General features: G+C 38.3%; 1 long non-coding RNA gene across 2 annotated transcripts in view; it reads left to right on the plus strand.

Annotated features, from left to right (window-relative positions):
* LOC309624950 overlaps nt 1-16463 on the plus strand; it is a 46139-nt gene that overhangs the window by 13389 nt on the left and 16287 nt on the right. For both annotated transcript variants that reach the window (XR_014242256.1, XR_014242257.1), the window contains one exon: nt 1-9338. This exon is cut by the window's left edge. This is a non-coding gene — a long non-coding RNA (uncharacterized lncRNA). The remainder of the gene's footprint in view (nt 9339-16463) is intronic.

Here is a 16463-nt window from a genome sequence, read left to right on the forward strand (position 1 = left end):
AATTCACTCTTTTTTACAGATGAGAAAATAGAAAACAGACCAAGACAGATTAGGTAATTGGTCAGAAGTCCTCTAGCTCTCCTTCTTGGATCTCCGTACTTTTCTCTGTAGCATATAATGCTTAATGGGAAAAAGTCAATATAAAACTCTAAAAGTAGTACATTGGTTTATTTTTATTAATTCCATCTACTGTGTTTGGTTTGCCCATAAGAATTCTGCCAACCAGTTGTCTCTATCTGTTACGTATGTATCCCATACGATAGTTGTATAATAGTTGATATTTGATTTCTATTATAATGTTTATAATGTAATGTTTTGTCACATATAGAAGTTAAATTTATCTTAGGACCATTTACACAGTATTTAGGCAGTAGTGTGATAATTTGTCTAGGACACAAGTGTAACATGACCTTATGTACTTCACAGAAGACAGGGTGGGCTCCAGGCTATGCTCTGAAGGAGAGGAACCTTTTAACCAGGTTCAGTCACCCTTGGTATGTGAGGGGGTTTGGTTCCAGGATCCCTTAGGATGCCAAAATCTGCAGATGCTCAGGTCCCTTGTACAAAATGGCGTGGTATTTGCATATAACCTATGCACATCCTCCAATATACTTAAAATCATCTTTAGATTACTTAGAGTACCTAGTACAATGTAAATGCTGTGTAACTAGTTGCTAGTGCACAGCAAATTCAACTTTTGCTTTTTTTGAACTTACTGGAATTTTTTTTTTCCGAATATTTTCAATCTACAGTTGGTTGAATCCACCGATACAGAACCTGAGGCTACTGAGGGCCGACTGTACAGCTGTAAGCTTTTCACCAGAGTATCCCTGACAGGATAGGGGACAGAAGAGATTTATTGCTGCAGGCCTGAGCTAGTCTACCCAATGCTACACATTTTTTTGAAACTTCATGTATTTCATGTTTAAAATTTATACATATTTTATGTTTCTTTCAATTAAGAAGATGTTGCACCTCCAAAACCTGTCTAAGAGATAGGACTTACTACTCCTGTAGCTTCAAATACCACTCCATATTACCACACCCCAGTTTGAGAAACACATGAACAAATTTATGAAGAGAGTTGTGGAATTCCATGCCTGGGGTCCAGGCAGAACAGAGTGGTAACTCATGAGAGACACTTTGACAAGTAAAAGGCAGTCTGTGGAGAAGTGCAGAAGTGGGATTTGAGAGCAGTGAGATAGGGCAGAGCAGTTTATGTGGCCTTTGATGCCACCATGAGGAGCTGAAGAAATATAGTGAACGATAGGATTAATGCCAATTGGGGTGAAGAAAACCAGGATTCTGGGTCTCTCTCTGCTATTCCCTATGCCATGTGACCTTGGGCAATCTGGATTCTGGTTTCCTTATATGGAGAAAGGCAAGACTAAAGTAGGTGATCGTGAGTTTTCTTCTGGCTGTAGTATTTTGTGATTCATTATGAACTAATAGAATGCATTAGCTTGTTAATAGTTTCCATGCTTCATAATTTCCAAATTTAATCTGATAGATGCCCTTAATATTATTACTAGCCACACACTGCTGATAATATGCAATATTTATTTCAAGGCAACCAGTATACTTACACTTTTAAGACTATCACTATGAAATCTAGGCCTGCCATCTTATGGATCCTAAATGGTACTACCAAAATACAGGGTAGTATATCTGTTAGTGTCAAATGATTTTTGAACAGATCAAGAGAATACCTACTTATGTATATGTAGCTTACTTCCAAAGGAGTTTATACAGTATTTTGAAATTTATTTTCTTTGATAATTCTTAATTTAACTTCCTAAGAAAGAATCCAAGTAAATCTAAGTATCCCCTACCTCCAATTTTAATTGTTTATTGATCCCAATAATTATTTTCTAGACAGCATTTCATTTTCTAAATGGCTATAGGTAGTTCCTTTGCTTTTGAAATTGTTTGGAACAAGAGAATGGTTCTTTGAAGTGATTGTGGGGAAGTGCTTGCATGCGTATTGTATGAAAGCTGTGATCAGCTACTCATCCGTGGTTGTGAAGTGTAACAGTCTTCCTTTTTTCTTTTTATATAGCTATAAATTATTAGAGTTGATGGTTTCACATTGCAGCTAGAATGAGTGTTTGTGGAATTCACTCCTTCCATCTCCTGCTGATGGACCTTAGCATTTATCTTCTGTCGTGTAAAGGATCCAAAACACAGAACTTTTATCCACAGAGAACATGGGAGAGTTAGTAGGAAACATTTTTCAACTCTTTCAAAACTGTAACTTTAAAATATTGCAAATAAAAAAACGAAGGAAAAAGGACTCTGCTTCCTAAGGGAATTATGGAATTTGTCTCTAATTAAACTTTGTTTTGTCCAAAACATATCCAAATAAAATTGTTATGCCTCTCTTCCCACTAACATAATTTGAGACACTGAAAATAGTCTAAGGATTGCTTTTGAAGTCCATTCTGAAATTTTATCTGGGGCCCAATGGTAATTCTTCTGTTTAAGGTTGCTGATGAAGCTTTTTAAACCACACTCTATTTCCCACTGGTTTTCAATTTATTTTCAGTATGCTTCAGTATTTGTGGAGGTTTTAATCCCTTTCAAGTTGAAACGTGATTATTATAGTATAGAAGGCAGCATTTGGACATGGCTGACAGTACAAGCAATTGCTATAACTAATTTTCATCGGTATGAGTCCTTACAACTGAATCAAACAGCAGCAGCCCCTATCAGTTACAGAGAACAGTAGGGGAGATCTAGCCAAACCATTTCAGTTTCTCGGGGCTCTCTTTTTTGCTGAATAGAGATGTTGGCTGAGATTACCTTCTTCCTGCTGCCTCTTGGAAGGTAAATGCTTTTGCTAATCATCTCATGATTTAATTATCAGATCTCCTTTCTTTAGAATTTTCTCTCTTGTTTTGACTAAGTCCTATTAATGACTTTCAGGAAACAGTGTAAATTGTTATTTCCACATTGAGCCCAATCAGAAGCCTGTGACCTCTGTATTTTTCTGTTTATTTTGGTTATATATTTTGAGATTTTTATGAACATTTAAAATGTTTTAAAATTCTGCTCAAAGTTAAAAGTTTTCTTTTTAGTCTGACTCTAATGGTTTATTTAAAACATATTTGAGAAAGCTTTTGGTTTTTACTTCCAGTTGCTCAATTTATGTTTCAGAATTTCTAAATCATCTATATTTGCTTTTACTCTTAAAATATACTGTCATTATAAAATTAAATGACTATACCATGTGCCAACAATATATTTTATAGAAATGAAATTGTTCACAAAAATGAGTCACTGTTGGAAAGATACCTCACAAATGAGTGTTTTGTGAAGTTCAAGTTTCACTAAAAAAGGTAAAGATTGAAAACACTCTAATGCTTAAAGCTGGTTTTGGGGAAAGAATGCAAATGTGTAATGTACATGTTGAAACTTAAGTGTTAAATTTCAAAATTTAGCTTAATTTGACTCCTGCCACAGGAATATTCCAGAGGTCATAAGTCCAAAAATAAAATCATTGCCAATTTTGTGCCTTTCACTTAAATATTCAATTAAGTAATTTTTTAGGCAATTACTTTTGGAAGAATAAGGTACCAGCGTAAAATTTAAATGGAGCCAACTGGTTTTATAGAGTTGCATGTAATAAGATATATAAAAAAAAAGCTTAAGTAGAATTGCTTAGTAATGGAATAATTTGGCTAGAAAAGAAGTAAAATAAATCATTGTTCCTAGGAAAACTCAAGCATAAGTTGAGGTTACTGTTGGAAATTTTGTAGAATATATTTTTTCACTGGAGGGAGTTTGGATCAGATATACTCAGAGATCCCTTTTAACTCTAAAAGTCTAATAAGATTTCAGTAAACTTTAGACTAATCCTTTATATAACTAACGTTAACAATTTCAGAGAGTATGAATGGGAAGCATTTTGGGGGGTGTTTAATCATTATTCTGGAAATATATCCTGAGTTGGGGCAATGAAGAAAAATCTGTTTCCCTTTTTGCTGCCATTGAAGGCATGTTGACAGTAGAGAAAAGAAAAATGAACTCCTGTAGCTCTAAAAACGTTTTATAAAAGCAATTATCCATTTCAACTTTCTCTTCTATTTCTGCTGATCTTCAGCAAATCCTTTTTAATAAAATGTGAGGATCATTTCCTGTCATTATTGCGTTCTAAAGTTTGATCTCCCCAAAAAGATGACTGTCCTTTGTGAACTGGCTGTGTGTGGTGGCCTGTACCTTGTGGGATCTGGATGTTGATCAATGGTGAAGATTTTTCCATTTTAATTCCAGCAGAAGAACCTTGTGATCAGAACTCAAGGGCATGATTCTTCCCTTTTGGGTGGGTACCAGCTACACGTCCTCTCACTGTCCCCCAGCATCATCTAGTCGAAGAGGAAATGGTTCCCTGGCTGCCAAGTGTCAGTGAAGCGCTGTGTTAGAATTCTCTGGGAAGGGGTCTTGTTGACCCTTGGTAAGTAGTAATCTGGCAGTTTGTTTCTGACCAATGGTAAGCTGACCCTTAACAAAACTGTGACATAAGAAAGGTTATTTTTTTACACCATTCACCCTGGTTCCCATCATCAAGTCGCAGCTTCCATCTTCAGACATTCAGAGTCTTGATTTAGTGTTCTCCATGACACACCCTCTCCTCGAGCTTACTTTCTGGGAAGGATGTTATTAATATGCTAATGCAAATTTAGGTTAATGTCTTATCTCTCTCAGGGATATGTGCATTTCAAACCTTCTTCTATGGAATGATAGCATCAGCTGACAGCAGAGGTATTTGGGGGCCCTTCTGGAAATTATATCATGTTAAACTATCTCCCAGCCTGTCTTCTTTTAAGGTCTTAGCCTCTAGTTCCATCTCCAGCATGCCCCTCTTATCTCTTTCTCTCATTCATTTTTTCAACAAATATTTATAGAGCTTCAGTATGTGTGATGTACTAGGCTAGGCACAGGGAGTACCACAATAAACTAAAGAAAGGCACAGTCCCTACTGCAATGGACTTTACAGTCTAATGAGAGATTCTGTCAAATAATCATATAAATACATGTCAGGTTATAACTGTGGTAAGTGCTATGAAAGGGAGAACAGAGTGCTGTGTATATATAATAGGGGCTCTAGCCAGGAGGTCCAGGACATATTCCCTGAGAAAGTCTGATTGAACTGAGTGGGAGTTAATGAGACAGAAGGATTGATAGGATGTACTGGTCTCCTAGGATTGCCATAATAAAGTACCAAAAATTGGATTGCTTAAAACATCGGAAATGTATTATTTTGTGGTTCTGGAGGCTAGAAGTCCACAATCAAGGTGTCAGCAGGGCCGTGCTCTCTCTGATGGTTCTAGGAGAGAATGCTTCCTTGTCTTATCTAGCTTCTGGTGTGTGCTGGCAGCCCCAGGTGTTCTTTGGCTTGTAGATGTACCTCCCAAGGCATATGACTGCCTTCTCCCTTTGTGTCTTTATATTTCCTTCCCTCTGTACATGTTGGTCTCTGTGCCCAGATGTCCCCTTTGTAGTAAGAACATCAGTCGTATTAGATTAGGACCCACCCAAATGACCTCATTTTGTTTAATTTGATTACCTCTGTAAAGACCCTGTCTTCAAATAAGATCACCTTCTGAGGTACTGGGGGTTGGAGCTTCAACATATCTTTTTGGGGGCCACAATTCAACCCGTAACAGGACAAGAAGAAGAGGAGTAGAAGAGTGTTCTCTGCAGGGGAAACAGTACACGCCATGGTCCTTTGTGAGAGGAAGCATGGCCTCTGTGGAGTAGCAAGTGAGGGGCCGTGTGGTGTGAGAGGAAGCTGGAATGGAAGTAAAGATGCGTGGTTAGGCCTACGTCAGGGACTTTGGTCATAACGTGAGAGCAATGAAACTTTATTGGAGGATTTCAGCAGGAATAAGACGTGATCAGATTTGCACTTAGAAAAAAATCACCCTGGCTACAGTGTGCAGCATGGGTTGGTGACAGCAAGAATAGATGCAGGTATACCAGTTAGGAGGCTACTGCAATAGAGCAGGTGAGAGAGGAAGGAACATAAAGGTAAAATAAGTGAGCCTTGATGATAAATTGGATGTAAGATGGAGGAGGGAATGGTCAAGAATGATTCATTTCTAGATTTCTGACTCACTTGTCTAAATGCATGAATGAACCAGGATATGGGCAAACTTGTGAGTTTACTTTGGACATGCTGGTCCTGTGGTGCTCCTCTTAGAATCGTCAGATCAGCATTTGTAGATCTGGGGCTTAGAGGGAAGGTCCCGGCTGAAGACGAAAATTAGAATCACTGGCGTGTAAGTGATAATTGAAGGTGTGCACCCTGGTTGAGAGAGTCTACAGGGAGAAGAGAAGAGGGCCTAGGGCGATAGCAGAAAATAGGCCCACAAAGGAGATGAAGGCAGAGCAGCCAGAGACAGAAGAGGAAAACTAGGAGAGTGTGGCTTCATGGAAGCCAGGGGAAGAGGGAGTGGTCAAATGCAGCTGAGAGAGGCGAAAAATGTCCATTGGATGTCGCAATATGGAAGTGATTGGTAACTTAACAGAAAGATTCTTTGGGCTAGTGAAATGGAGGAAGCCAGACTGGAGGGGTGTGATGAGTGGGAGGAGGGTAATGAAGACAGTCTTTATAAACACTGACACTTTCCAGAAATTTGGCTGTGAAATGGTGGAAGAAGTAGTTCCTGGAAGCAGAGTGTAGGACCGTCTTAGCTCGGGCTGCTGTAATGAAGTGCCATAGACTGGGTGGCTTAAACAACATTTATTTTCTCACAGTTGTGAAGGCTGAAAGTCTAAGATCAAGGTTCCAGCATGGCTGGTTTCTGGAGAGAACTCTCTTCCTGGCTTGTAGTGGTTGCCTCCTTGCTGTGTCCTCACATGGTGGGAAGTGAAAGCGAGAGAGAATGAGAGAGAGCGTGCAAGCTCTCTGGTTTCTCTTAGTATAAGGGCAATAATCCCATCATGAGGGCCGCAACCTCATGACCTCATCTAAATGTAATCACTTCCCAAAGGCTCTGTCTCCAAATGCCATCACATTGGGGGGTTAGGGCTTCAACAAATGGATTTTGGGGGAACAAAATTTAGTCCATAACAAGAGAGTGTGGTTATTTTTCTTTAAATGGGAAGGCCTTCAGCATGCTGAAAAGTTGCAGTTGAGGGGTAAAGACTAAATATTTGAGCAAGAGAAGGGTAATTGAAAGCATGCAGCAAGAGAGGACAGAATAGAAAAAGTGGCCTTAGATGAAAGAGGAGATACTGTCTCGCTTAACGGTACTCTGGGATCTTGTCCTTTGGGGGATACCAGCAGGGGTATGGAATTGCACAGAACCACGTAACCTGTGAGTGTTCTCAACCGTCGGGATCTCTCTCCTTAGGTTCATCGCTGCCCCACGCTGCTGCATAGAAGAGGAGCAGACTGTCAGTGTCTGCAGGTTTTAATACATTTCAAGTATCAAAGCAAATCATTTTTTCCCTCTTCTCACCCCTTCTCACCCCTGGGCAAGGGTAGGGTGGGAAGTGGGAAATAAGGTGATATTTTCTGGGACCAGACCTATAAAAGAAGGTGGTGGTGGCAGTGGTGTTTTCCTCATAATCCACTACGTCTATGCTCCCCTCCCTTCTCCGGAGTATTTCCTTCATTAATAGAAATCAGCCTCTGAGGAGCAGGGTCCCTTGGAGTACTCTCCTTAGGACACCTGACAGGTAGGGGAGCCCACCGTCTTCCCTCCCTGAGGCTTCCCCACGCCCCTGCTCTCTCAGACGGCCCTCGGACTGGGCTGATGCGGCAGGCTGGGGCAGGTGCTTTTTATTCCAGTTTAATAGAATCTAATCTGGCACCTGCTATAAATATAGGAAGACCCAAAGGTCAAGCCTTTAGTAAATCAGTTTGGTAAGATACACCAGGTGGCAAAAGAGATAATCATTTCCACTTTAAAAAATAAAACTTTGTGATTTTCAGTCACTTCAAGTCACACCTTCTGTATTTTTCTTCTGAGACAGTAAAAAAAAATTATTTCTTTTTTTCATGCCATGGTCTAATCAAGTCCAGCCCAGAACAAAATCGGCCTAGTCCTCTCCGCGGGGGTGATGATTCTTTTTGTTGTATTCATCATTTCTGGCTCCTTCTACTTTTTAAAATTCTGGGTTTAACTGGTCCTTAATATAAGCGTTCCTGGGACTCCTCTGTGTTTCCTGTTCTCCTGTATTCCATTCTGCATTTCCCAGATTAAGCTTCGTGTCATGGGTAGGAATTGGTGGGCTGGCCTTCAGCTGCACCTGCTGATAAAGACTGAACCCCGCTGGCAGGCAAGTCGGGAACACGCTGGTTCATGCTGGCATAAATGGGCTTAGGGTTTCCATGAAAGTCTTCCTTTCTTTTTTTTTTTTTTTCCACTGTCTTTGTTTTATTTTTTTTGTAATTTATTTCCTTTCTTATATGTTTATTTTTGTCTTTTGAAAATATTGAATAAGCATTTCCTGCATTTCTCATTGTGAAAGATTTTTTAAAAATACAGAAGTACTTAGAGCAAAATGTAAAACAATGTCTCTGCCATCGCTCTTTTCCAGCACTCCCCCTGCCAATTCCATTTGTGATTTCTTTAGTGGGATTTGCATTTTTTCAAAATCTTTTCTCGTTACATACACCTAAATACTCTTAAGTATATACTATATATTACATATATAGTATATATATGTTTATTTATTTTATATATCCTTATATATGTATAAATACATATATACATATTTTGTATATATTACATTTTATACATAATATATATTATATATGTACATATATACACATTTATGAGGGTTCTGTTTACATTAGCAAGATCAAATCATACATATTATTCTATGACTTGGTTTTTCATTTAATATGTTTTTGCAGTCGTTCTCTTTCCCTTCTCTCCCTCCCCCTTATTCTTTTTAATCACTGCGAAGTATTCCATAATACAGATGTATCATTATGTAACCAACTTCCTATTGATGTTTTTGCTATAACTGATAATGCTGCAGTCAGTGGTCAGTGTTTCCTTTGCATTTTTGTCCATGTGTGAAAGTATTTCTTTAGGTTAGATTCAAAGAGGTGGTATCCTGGGCGTATGCATTCAGACTTTTGGAAAATGTCGGTGGCACCCTTTCTGCCTCCACTTGTTCCCTCAGCTGGTGCCGCCCTGGAACTCCCTGTTCTGGTTTGACTGGTCCTCCTGGCTTCTCAGAGGAGGAGACGCTGTGGAGGCTGGGGACTGAGTGGGCAGCGTGGCCACCGCTGCTGGTATATTCCCTTCAGTCAGAGAACCAAGGAAGTTCAGAACTGTGGCAAAAGCAGAGGATCTCAGGAAGAGCCGCCAACACAGGTGCAATCTTGGTTTGCTTAAGTGGAAATTAACTTCTTCTAAGGCTTTACCCAATGATATAAGTTGAGATAACTGCCTAACTTGTGTTCAAGAAAAAAATGAAGTTTGATTTCTACCCTACACCATACATCATATGAAATTTCAGATAAATCAAAAAATTTAGTAACTATCTGCTTTGGGAGGAATTATGACCGATTTTTGTTTTATTATTTTTGATTGTCTCTAGTTTCCAAATAGTTCACATATTATTAAAAATTATTTTAAAAGAATTTCATGTTGGGACTTCCCTGGTGGCCCAGTGGTTAAGACTTTACCTTCCAAGGCAGGGGGTGCAGGTTCAATCCCTGCTCAGGGAGGTAAGATCCCACATGCCTCATGGGCAAAAAAACAAAACATAAAACAGAAGCAATATTGTAACAGATTCAATAAAGACTTTAAAAATGGTCCACATCAAAAAAAAAATCTTTAAAAAAATTTTTTTAAATTAAAAAATAAAAGAAGAATTCCATATTTAACAAGTACTATTTCTAATTCATTAATCTCTCTTCATCTCTTTATATCCACATATTAGAACATTACCCTCTTTTGTAGAGTCTCCTATTTGAGGGTCATGTTTTGGAAATCTTTAGTGAGTAGAGGTGCCAAGTCTTGCCTTAAAAATATGAAAGAGGGGGCTTCCCTGGTGGTGCAGTGGTTGAGAATCTGCCTGCCAATGCAGGGGACACGGGTTCGAGCCCTGGTCTGGGAAGATCCCACATGCCACGGAGCAACTGGGCCCCGTGAGCCACAATTACTGAGCCTGCGCGTCTGGAGCCTGTGCTCCGCAACAAGAGAGGCCGCGATGGTGAGAGGCCCGCGCACCGCGATGAAGAGTGGTCCCCACTTGCCGCAACTAGAGAAAGCCCTCGCACAGAAACGAAGACTCAACACAGTCATAAATAAATAAATAAATAAATAAATAAATAAAAGAACGTGAATTTCTTAAAAAAAAAAAAAAATGAAAGAGCAGACCTAGAGATAAGAAAACTTGTAACAAAATTGTATTATGATTTAAGACATGAGACACATTGTATAATATGTAAATGGCCCACAAACATGCTCCTAGAATTACATTCTGAGTATATTTCTGGCTCATTTTTTACTACGTGTGGATAAATACTGTTGCAGATGTTCAGGAATATAACAAATATTAACACTACTATTTTAACTCCCCCAAATATTTATGGATTCTATTGTGAATTAAGAAAAATGATATCACTTTCAGTTGTTAGCCCTCCTTGAACTGGGAATTAGTTCACTCATGCAATTTATTTTTAATTCACTTGGTTTTACTCAAAATTGTTTTTCTGCAAATTAAAATGCTGCTCTGCTTGCAAAACAACTCAGACACCCCGAACATGCTGACTCGCTCCACCTCTTATTCTCATCTTTGATCATAGCTGCAGGACATGGTTTCCAGTGAAGATGGTTTTGCTCATCAAGTCTTCTAAAGAAAAAGTGCCATTTCCGTATAGATGAATAGTCAGTTTTAATTAGTTTATCACTGTGGGTTTGATGAAACTCGTTAATGGATATTCGAGATAACTAAGCAGAGGAAGATTGTTGGGTGTCCTCTTTTTTATTCAACAAATTTTGTATAGCACCCACCAGGTGCCAGGCTGCATGCAGCTCCCCACCCTCATTCCTCTCTCCCTTCATACCTACTATGTGCCGAGTGTGGTGTCAGACCATGAGGATCCAGTCCTGAGAGAGGCAGACTTGCTGTCTGTCCTCAGGGGGCTTGCAGTGTAGCAGATATAGATGAGTGCAAACTGTGTAGTTGTGTGAGAGAAGTATGCTGGGGAACAGTCAAGGGGAAAAGAGTAAGCTCAGAAAAGGCTGAGGAGAGGAGAGGAGTCTTGCTGGGTCATAAAAAATGAGGAAATGCTTATCGTGAAGGGGAGTTCATCACCCTGGCAGCAATTTGGGAGAAAGAGGAGAGAGAAGCTGGACCAGGGCAGGGAGACTAGGTGAGTGATGATGGGACCCTGGACTAAGGGAACAGCAGTGGAGGAAGAGAGATGGGAACAGACGCAATATGTGGTGGTGAGACAGAAACACAGTCTTTTTTTTTTTTTTAGTTTTTTCTGAGATATATTTTAAAGTAATAACTAGAATTATGACTTATAACATTATACCAGAACATATAAGATTTTTAGAAATTTCACGTAATGTCTGAAACAATTATATTAACATATTTCCATACAGATAACCCAATGAAAGTTTAGTATTAGTTGTTCTGTTTGTTTGTTTGTTTATACTGCAGGTTCTTATTAGTCATCAATTTTATACAAATCAGTGTATACATGTCAATCCCAATCGTCCAATTCAGCACACCACCATCCCCACCCCACCACAGTTTTCCCCCCTTGGTGTACATATGTCCGTTCTCTACATCTGTGTCTCAACTTCTGCCCTGCAAACCGGCTCATCTGTACCATTTTTCTAGGTTCCACATACATGCGTTAATATACGATATTTGTTTTTCTCTTTCTGACTTACTTCACTCTGTATGACAGTCTCTAGATCCATCCACGTCTCAACAAATGACTCAATTTCGTTCCTTTTTATGGCTGAGTAATATTCCATTGTATATATGTATCACATCTTCTTTAACCATTCGTCTGTTGATGGGCATTTAGGTTGCTTCCATGTCCTGGCTATTGTAAATAGTGCTGCAATGAACATTGTGGTGCATGTGTCTTTTTGAATTATGGTTTTCTCTGGGTATATGCTCAGTAGTGGGATTGCTGGATCATATAGTAAATCTATTTTTAGTTTTTTAAGGAACGTCCATACTGTTCTCCATAGTGGCTGTATCAATTTACATTCCCACCAACAGTGCACGAGGGTTCCCTTTTCTCCACACCCTCTCCAGCATTTGTTGTTTGTAGATTTTCTGATGATGCCCATTCTAACTGGTGTGAGGTGATACCTCATTGTAGTTTTGATTTGCATTTCTCTAATAATTAGTGATGTTGAGCATCTTTTCATATGCTTCTTGGCAATCTGTATGTCCTCTTTGGAGAAATGTCTATTTAGGTCTTCTGCCCATTTTTGGATTGGGTTGTTTGTTTCTTTAATATTGACCTGAATGAGCTGTTTATATATTTTGGAGATTAATCCTTTGTCTGTTGATTCGTTTGCAAATATTTTCTCCCATTCTGAGGATTGTCTTTTCGTCTTGTTTATGGTTTCCTTTGCTGTGCAAAAGCTTTGAAGTTTCATTAGGTCCCATTTGTTAATTTTTGTTTTTATTTCCATTACTCTAGGAGGTGGATCAAAAAAGATCTTGCTGTGATTTATGTCAAAGAGTGTTCTTCCTATGTTTTCCTCTAAGAGTTTTATAGTGTCCGGTCTTACATTTAGGTCTCGAGTCCATTTTGAGTTCATTTTTGTGTATGGTGTTAGGGAGTATTCTAATTTCATTCTTTTACATGTAGCTGTCCAGTTTTCCCAGCACCACTTATCGAAGAGACTGTCTTTTCTCCATTGTATATCTTTGCCTCCTTTGTCATAGATTAGTTGACCATAGGTGCGTGGGTTTATCTCTGGGCTTTCTATCTTGTTCCATTGATCTATGTTTCTGTTTTTGTGCCAGTACCATATTGTCTTGATTACTGTAGCTTTATAGTATAGTCTGAAGTCAGGGAGTCTGATTCCTCCAGCTCCGTTTTTCTTTCTCAATATTGCTTTGGCTATTCAGGGTCTTTTGTGTCTCCATACAAATTTTAAGGTGATTTGTTCTAGTTCCATAAAAAATGCCATTGGTAATTTGATAGGGATTGCATTGAATCTGTAGATTGCTTTGGGTAGTATAGTCATTTTCACAATGTTGATTCTTCCAATCCACGAACATGGTATATCTCTCCATCTGTTGGTATCATCTTTAATTTCTTTCATCAGTGTCTTATAGTTTTCTGCATACAGGTCTTTTGTCTCCCTAGGTAAGTTTATTCCTAGGTATTTTATTCTTTTTGTTGCAATGGTAAATGGGAGTGTTTCCATAATTTCTCTTTCAGATTTTTCATCATTAGTGTATAGGAATGCAAGAGATTTCTGTGCATTAATTTTGTATCCTGAACTTTACCAAATTCATTGATTAGCTCTAGTAGTTTTCTGGTGGCATCTTTAGGATTCTCTATGTATAGTATCATGTCATCTGCAAACAGTGACAGTTTTACTTCTTCTTTTCCAATTTGTATTCCTTTTATTTCTTTTTCTTCTCTGATTGCCGTGGCTAGGACTTCCAACACAATGTTGAGTAATAGTGGCGAGAGTGGACATCCTTGTCTCGTTCCTGATCTTAGAGGAAATGCTTCCAGTTTTTCACCATTGAGAATGATGTTTGCCGTGGGTTTGTCGTATATGGCCTTTATTATGTTGAGGTAGGTTCCCTCTATGCCCATTTTCTGGAGAGTTTTTATCATAAATGGGTGTTGAATTTTGTCAAAAGCTTTTTCTGCATCTATTGAGATGATCATATGGTTTTTCTTCTTCAATTTGTTAATATGGTGTATCACATTGATTGATTTGCGTATATTGAAGAATCCTTGCATCCCTGGGATAAATCCCACTTGATCGTGGTGTATGATCCTTTTCATGTGTTGTTGGATTCAGTTTGCTAGTATTTTGTTGAGGATTTTTGCATCTATATTCATCAGTGATATTGGTCTGTAATTTTCTTTTTTTGTAGTATCTTTGTCTGGTTTTGGTATCAGGGTGATGGTGGCCTCATAGAATGAGTTTGGGAGTGTTCCTTCCTCTGCAATTTTTTGGAAGAGTTTGAGAAGGATGGGTGTTAGCTCTTCTCTAAATGTTTGATAGCATTCACCTGTGAAGCCATCTGGTCCTGGACCTTTGTTTGTTGGAAGATTTTTAATCACAGTTTCAATTTCATTACTTGTGATTGGTCTGTTCATATTTTCTGTTTTTTCCTGGTTCAGTCTTGGAAGGTTATACCTTTCTAAGAGTTTGTCCATTTCTTCCAGGTTGTCCATTTTATTGGCATAGAGTTGCTTGTAGTAGTCTCTTAGGATGCTTTGTATTTCTGCGGTGTCTGTTGTAACTTCTCCTTTTTCATTTCTAATTTTATTGATTTGAGTCCTCTCCCTCTTTTTCTTGATGAGTCTGGCTAATGGCTTATCAATTTTGTTTATCTTCTCAAAGAACCAACTTTTAGTTTTATTGATCTTTGCTATTGTTTTCTTTGTTTCTATTTCATTTATTTCTGCTCTGATCTTTAGGATTTCTTTCCTTCTGCTAACTTTGGGTTTTGTTTGTTCTTCTTTCTCTAGTTCCTTTAGGTGTAAGGTTAGATTGTTTACTTGAGATTTTTCTTGTTTCTTTAGGTAGGCTTGTATAGCTATAAACTTCCCTCTTCAAACTGCTTTTGCTGCATCCCATAGGTTTTGGATCGTCGTATTTTCATTGTCATTTGTCTCTAGGTATTTTTTGATTTCCTCCTTGATTTCTTCAGTGATCTCTTGGTTATTTAGTAATGTATTGTTTAGCCTCCATGTGTTTGTGTTTTTTACGTTTTTTTCCCTGTAATTTATTTCTAATCTCATAACATTGTGGTCAGAAAAGATGCTTGATATGATTTCAATTTTCTTAAATTTACTGAGGCTTGATTTGTGACCCAAGATGTGATCTATCCTGGAGAATGTTCTGTGCACACTTGAGAAGAAAGTGTAATCTGCTGTTTTTGGATTGAATGTCCTATAAATATCAATTAAATCTATCTGGTCTATTGTGTCATTTAAAGCTTCTGTTTCCTTATTTATTTTCATTTTGGATGATCTGTCCATTGGTGTAAGTGAGGTGTTAAAGTCCCCCACTATTATTGTGTTACTGTCGATTTCCTCTTTTATAGCTGTTAGCAGTTGCCTTATATATTGAGGTGCTCCTATGTTGGGTGCATATATATTTATAATTGTTATATCTTCTTCTTGGATTGATCCCTTGATCATTATGTAGTGTCCTTCCTTGTCTCTTGTAACCTTCTTTATTTTAAAGTCTATTTTATCTGATATGAGTATAGCTACTCCAGCTTTCTTTTGATTTCCATTTGCATGGTATATCTTTTTCCATCCCCTCACTTTCAGTCTGAAGTGGGTCTCTTGTAGACAGCATATAGATGGGTCTTGTTTTTCTATCCATTCAGCCAGCCTGTGTCTTTTGGTTGGAGCATTTAACCCATTCACGTTTAAGGTAATTATCGATATGTATGTTCCTATTACCATTTTCTTAATCGTTTTGGGTTTGTTTTTGTAGGTCCTTTTCTTCTTTTGTGTTTCCCACTTAGAGAAGTTCCTTTAGCATTTGTTGTAGAGCTGGTTTGGTGGTGCTGAATTCTCTTAGCTTTTGCTTGTCTGTAAAGCTTTTGATTTCTCCATCAAATCTGAATGAGATCCTTGCCAGGTAGAGTAATCTTGGTTGTAGGTTCTTCCCTTTCATCACTTTAAGTATATCATGCCACTCCCTGCTGGCTTGTAGAGTTTCTGCTGAGAAATCAGCTGTTAACCTTATGGGAGTTCCCTTGTATGTTATTTCTCGTTTTTCCCTTGCTGCTTTCAATAATTTTTCTTTGTCTTTAATTTTTGCCAATTTGATTACTATGTTTCTCAGCGTGTTTCTCCTTGGGTTTATCCTGTATGGGACTCGCTGCGCTTCCTGGACTTGGGTGGCTATTTCCTTTCCCATGTTAGGGAAGTTTTCGACTATAATCTCTTCAAATATTTTCTCTGGTCCTTTCTCTCTCTCTTCTCCTTCAGGGACCCCTATAATGCGAATGTTGTTGCGTTTAATGTTGTCCCAGAGGTCTCTTAGGCTGTCTTCATTTCTTTTCATTCTTTTTTCTTTATTCTGTTCTGCAGCAGTGAATTCCACCATTCTGTCTTCCAGGTCACTTATCCGTTCTTCTGCCTCAGTTATTGTGCTATTGATTCCTTCTAGTGTAGTTTTCATTTCAGTTATTGTATTGTTCATCTCTGTTTGTTTGTTCTTTAATTCTTCTAATTCTTTGTTAAACATTTCTTGCATCTTCTCGATCTTTGCCTCCATTCTTATTCCGAGGTCCTGGAT

Source organism: Balaenoptera borealis (genome assembly GCF_965194805.1).
Source record: "Balaenoptera borealis genome assembly, chromosome: 3".
Classification (NCBI taxonomy): Eukaryota; Metazoa; Chordata; class Mammalia; order Artiodactyla; family Balaenopteridae; genus Balaenoptera; species Balaenoptera borealis.